General features: G+C 41.7%; 1 long non-coding RNA gene across 1 annotated transcript; it reads left to right on the plus strand.

Moving 5' to 3' along the window:
- The first annotated feature begins 2,702 nt into the window (after positions 1-2,702).
- On the plus strand, positions 2,703-5,980 carry LOC119292014. The gene is made up of 4 exons (XR_005142825.1): positions 2,703-3,034; positions 3,808-3,872; positions 3,948-5,252; positions 5,552-5,980. It is a non-coding gene; the product is annotated as an uncharacterized LOC119292014 (long non-coding RNA).
- Positions 5,981-6,357: the final 377 nt, after the last annotated feature.

Here is a 6,357-nt window from a genome sequence, read left to right on the forward strand (position 1 = left end):
GCGGTGGAAGAAAACACAAGACCATATTGAATTGCATCACAGCACACATCTGTGTACAGAAACTGATTTTTGAGCAATATCCATCGAGTCAAACCACCAAGGACAGCAACAAGCTTGTCAAAGATAGCAACAACTTCATAGTTGTTGTAATTCCAAGAGCGGTTGGGAACTCCACAAATTGCTATCTTCAGTAGAAGACAGTCACCATGATCGTATTTGAACATGCGTACAATACCGGTGTGCTCAACCTCTGGGCAGTCTGCTAAGATTTTTGGAAGTGGAACCCGGTCACGAGTGTACACATTCATAAGTTCCCACTCGCAGTTGGACCCAATGTAAACAACCCAATATCCATTTGCGCCTACCCAAGCCTTGCCCTCAAGAGATGGCATCTTAACATCATATGTATCATTATCAAGCGGCATCAACTTGCACAGGGCGAGGACTCCGTCGTGTCGGCGCCAGTCATCAGGGTCACGGCGAAGAAGATAGGGGAGATCAAACCGCTCCTTGACTCTTGGGTTCCTTGTAATGATGTTATTAGTTGAGTCGAGAATGGGCTTGAACGAACCTGCCATGCTAGCCGAGGTGATGACGTCGCACCGATCAATGAGTTCCTCCACCACATTATCTTTCAGATCGGGGCAAGAAACAGGGTCGTTTTCATCCTGTTCCCTCCATGAAGAAGACGATCGAACAATGGAAGAAGAAAGGGTGAAGGGCTGAAGGAAAATGGAGGAGGGAGAGGAAGAGCGTGCGACAACAGTTCCAAATTGAGAGGTAAAGGCGAAGAGTCAGTGGACGATTGCCAGTTTGCCACAGTTCACGAAGAGGCGCCCCGGCCTACACATCCGTTCGGAAATACTCCTACTCGCCGTCGTCTCACTGATATGTTGGAACGGGACCACATGTCAACGAAACATGGTGTGTAATTTCTCGTGCAAAATGCGATCTGGCCACGTTGGCCCGAGGTGCCACATTAGTTTTTTTTAAGTTTGCCGCATTAGTTATCGACCTTTATTTTTTTAGCATGCAATCTGAATGGATAGCTCCTGTGGTCATCAAACGTGAGCGGATATAGTGATGGTTGATTCGCCCGAGCAACTTATTACTGTGGGAATATGGGAGTACCAGCGGATTCAAGGAACAGAGAAATGATGGTTGCTTCGTCCGAGCAACTTACTGTGGCGAAGATGGGGCTCTGTGATTTGACTGCTCACTAGTCATTACTACTGCGGCGCAACAACCGGGGTGAATCTTTCCCTGAAGTTGTGTTGTGCACTCAATATTGCTGCATGGCAGGTGGAGCCGGATGAAGGATGTCCAATATGTCGGCGAAACAAAGTTGAATTGTTTCTGGCATTGCTATCAATCCTTCAGGATTTGTTTATATGTACGCATAATTTTGATGAAATTGTACTGTGATGCTATGAAGGTTTCAACTTTGGTTCCCGCAGGAAAAAAAGGTTTCAACTTAGGATTCATGTGTCTTGCCTCGAGATTATCTCGTTACAACATTCCATCAAATACAAATGAAACTACCATGGCTAATGCATCTCAATGGTTCGCAGATCAGCGCCAATATTCACATCACAACTGAAGACAAAGTTGTGAGAAGGTGTACAAATAAAGAAAAAAATATAATTGATCGATGTTGTTCGTAGGCATGGCTCCATTTCCTTGGCACAGTGTTCATTGCTTGGCAGCTAGTTTCACCCAGCTCTGTAGCCAAAAAAGAGGTGTATGAAGGACACCACAATTCGATCATTTTGTGCAGCTCCACTAAAATCGAACGGACCATCCCTGTTTGCAAAAATATCCAGTCAGTGTGATTACAATAATAGTGGAACTAGATGATGAAACATAACACACATAAATAGAAGTCGATCACCTCTATGATCACTACAACAAAATTGAGATACTGTGACGAAAATCCTCATGACGATGGTGGACGACGTCATCAAAATGCCTATTGTGTGACGTTCCAGTAGGTGGCATCACCGATTACCACAAATCGGTGACGATAAACGTCACTATGTTGCCTTGGACCTTGAGCACACTTGGCTGCCAAATTCTGTGACGTTTTGTTATTTTGCATGACGAACTTGCTAGAGTCACCGAATACTACGAACGCGGACGATTGTTTTTTGTCATGTAACGTCTAGCAATGGGACTCAAGATAGTTTTTCAAAATGCTACTAAGTGGTGGCGCCACTACGAGGAGAGGCAGCACGGTGATAGGCAAGGCAGGACACAGATCAATTCCGGCTAGCTGTTGCCAATTTCACGTATGTCCCTCCACTCCCATGTACCCAACTCATGTGGATCCATCCGTCTACTGTATAGAATGACCCGGTACAACGCCGTCGCATAGCACCGGCTGCCACGTCGCATATCCGCCTCTCTCGCATAGATCCGCTTTCCTCCGCAGGCATGGCATTTGCTCGTTAGCGACCGGGACAACGTCACTCGTCCCCAACTTGCCACCATCTACAACCTTCAACATATTTATTTACAATTCTTCAAAAATTCCTAAGAAAATATGACATCACAATGTTTATGTAAAATTTACATTTTTAAATAATCATTTCCTATTTTTTTGAATGAAATGGGTTACATGATATTAAAGTGGAAATTAAATTCTGAAAACCATCCGCCCACAAAAATATGTATTCCCTCAACCCAAATACACTATTCCCTCTCCTTCTCTAATTTCCCCCCGCATCCATCCACAACCCACCCCAAATTTTCTTCATAGCTAGATTCATCTGGCTCTCTTCTTCTCTGGATTGCTGCGACCGGCGATGGCACTTTTGGGGAGGCCGCCCTGCGCTCAGGCCGTGCTCGGGCCTTGGATCCAGCGCAACAACTTGCCCCGCGAGCAGCCCCTCTTCTCCCAGATTGCAGCGACCTATGACGGCAGATTGGAGCAGGCCGCCCCACCGGCCGAGATGGGATCCACCGCACAGACCCTCCCCCTGAGAACCCGACCCTCTTGTCTCCCCAATTGAAGCCACCAGCGACGACTCTCTAGGTAATTTCCTCATTCCGCCCTCCCCATCCTGCCAGCCCCTATTGTTTAAAGAATAGGGTTCATGTGTAGACTTCTCATCCCGGCCCATCTCGGTAATTAGGATTTCCCAAAGTTTGTAATCTGCAATGATTAGGGTTCATTATATTAAGTTCACACTGTACATTTGATCTGTTTTTTAACTTAATTCTGGATGCACCATATTTTTCATGGATTTTATTCAGGGCCGCACCAGAGAAATCAGAGTCCATGTAAATGAAAATTAGGCCCTACATGTGAAAAAGCAAATCATTTTTTGCAGTCGCTGCAGTTTTTTGACAAAAGATTACACCGGTTGACTACACAGGTTCAGAAAAGACAAACAAATAGAAAGTGAGAGAGAGGGCAGATATAAAGCGCTGAGAGGATTTGATGCATTGTGATTAGAGAGAGATATAGTGGTTGGGTTGGCAAAAAATATTTTCATTAGTGCTTTACTTTAGTATCTAATGCTGAATTTAGAACTTTGATTAAAAAGAATTTGGGGCCCTCCTATTTTGGAGGCCCTGTTTGGCTTTGCACCTGTGAAAAATATGCGTAGAGCATTCATATATATAGCACAGTGCATTCTGCTTTTGCAACAGATCCTCAAAAGCATCATACAACAATGTCTTGGCCATCTCAAATTTTCTAGAAGTATATTACATAAGTACAGAGAAGCATCAAATCCAGGATTTAGATAATGGAACACAGGATGGCTTATATTTAGTACAATTGTATTTTATTTGGATGTACAGTGCAACTGTCAGGCTTCACACATTGGTGGCAAACAAGTCCTAAATCGTGTTTTTGTAAGATTCAGGTATCTACCAAAAGGCATCTTTTGTAGTTTAATTAAGTCGTACTTCTGATTTGGACTTGAAACTTTAATTTTCAGATTAAAGGAGGCCGCCGCACCGCTGACCTTGGATCCACAGCATCAATCCGACTCGAGCACCCGACTCTCTTCTCCCCTGCAATGGGCGATGTCTCTCGGTGATTTACTCATCCTGCCCTCCTCATGTCGCCACTGCTTGATGTTCAGTGATTCGGGTTCATGCATACTACTCGTCATCCTGCTCTTCTATGTAATTTAGGATTTGCCACAACTTGCTATGGTAAAAAGCCTGAACCTCTTGCCAATTAACTTTTGATATCCTATTGATAGATGTGTGTAAAACTGCACTATTACATTTGTTATAGCCAGCTATTGTAAAAAGGCCTGAACCTGAATATATGGTACTGCAGTACAGTTAGCCATTGTGCAAATGTTTAGTTAGCTATCAGATGCATGGCCTTAGCTGAGAGATTTCTTTTGCAACCATGTGTTCGTATGGCTACTCTCGCATACAAAAGGAAACTATATGTTGACCATCTGATTGTTGAACAATGCTGTAATGAAAAAAACTAGATCCTCTTGATCACTGAATGGTGTCATAATCAGATGAACATAAACACATGAACTAAAGTATGCAAGTACAAGCAGGAAGCAGCACATCCTTGTATCTACATGTACGAATAAACTAGCTTCTGGATGCAACTACTATATGTATGCTAAAACCTGAAACTTATGGTTCTGCTGTCCCATAAATAGTACTTCAGTAGTGTTGTTAAAACTGAATAAAGACTGAGCCTGCACCTAATTTTGACTCGCTACAGAGATGTATAGCCCTGCACCAGTGTACTTTTCTCTCCACTACTAGATAAAACAGAATTAACTTAATCTTTTCCATGCCTCTCGTAATTGATTAGCTACCCATGATGTTAAGCATCTGAAGCCCACAAGCATTTTTAGTATGCCCAGAACTTGATACAAGTAGATACATGGTAAACTTCAATTTTTGACTATATTATGACATACTAAACTGGGTAAATCAATCTGCTCCTAATTTTGGATGAGTATAGTAAATTTTCTGGTTTTCTAAACTATGCCAGCAGCTATAGTAATCATATTTTTTGATGTTTTTATTCTGAACATTCTGTTCTTGTTTTTCATGGTTTGTTGTCTGCTTCTTCCTGACTGTGCCCCAGCTGCATCATGCATGTTGATTGCTTCACATGTTAGATCACAATGAATGAAATCTTCATTTTCTATTTATATAATTTGACAGGAACTGCTTGTTGGCAGTGTTGCCTGTTTACGTCTATTTTACGCAATCTAGTTCCTTTTGTCTAGCACCAATGCGAAGCCAACTTTTAACAGGTAAGTCAATGTAATCAGTTATGTTACAAGTACTCCCATATGCTTACTCATAGTGCAAGAAAGGGTAAATGCTTTTCATTAATTTCACTTTAACTATTACTTATATATAATATTAGTGCATCCTGTGTTTGCATCCTAACTTATCTACTTTATTATATTCAGATGTAAGCTACAGAATAATACATTTGCACATATAAAAAGGCCCATTTCCAAACAAGTTTATGCAGAATCCATTTATCTAGTGTAGGCTGATGGTCTTTTTGCAACTCATTCAGTTCTATTATCTTTTCCATCTTCAGTTACTAAAATAATGCCACCAAGCGAGAGCATGTGAAGAGACGCAGAGGAAGCAACACGAAGAATTGGAAGCTGTGAAGAAGAGCGAGCAAGAGAAGAATGAAGCATGGCAAAAGAAGCAACATGAGAGGATAACGTCATTGGTTTTCTATTAAGGGCTCAAGCACGTCGACAAGCAACTCAACAGTCCTAGTCCAAACCAGAAGGGTCATGAAGACCGTCCTTTTGTGATGGAAATAGTAGTTGAATCATACATTGCAATCATCATGACAACACATGTTGTTTTTAGTTATCTAAATATTGCTCTTCAACTTGACTATTGTTGTGTCAAACTCGTGAGTTGGCGTTATTTTGTACTGTCATTTTAGTTTAGAGGACAATTAGGCTGAGAGATTGAATATATAGTATGATTTGTCATCCATTTTATTTTATGATGTGATTTGGATCTTAACTTTTTATACAATGTGATGTGAATTAAATACTTACTGTGAGATGGCGTCATCTTCATCAGTAATGAAAGTATTGATGCTAGCAGTGGGATATGGGATAGTCTGCTTAAGCGTTGATGTGGCATGATGTCAGTGACATTGCTTTGACATTGAATATGATACAATATGGCATATTTTCTTGTAAAGAGTGACATTAATTGCTCGTCACCAAAATAACAAGTTGATGACCTTCTAGAGAACGTCATCGAAGGTCCCATTTTTGGTGACATTATTTTGCACGTGCCGTCACTAGGAGTAATCTGTGACGGGGATTCCGTGACGATCCTTGTGACGCCCTTAAAATGTCACATAGGGGTAAT

The sequence above is a fragment of the Triticum dicoccoides genome, chromosome 4B, assembly GCF_002162155.2.
Source record: "Triticum dicoccoides isolate Atlit2015 ecotype Zavitan chromosome 4B, WEW_v2.0, whole genome shotgun sequence".
Lineage (NCBI taxonomy): Eukaryota > Viridiplantae > Streptophyta > Magnoliopsida > Poales > Poaceae > Triticum > Triticum dicoccoides.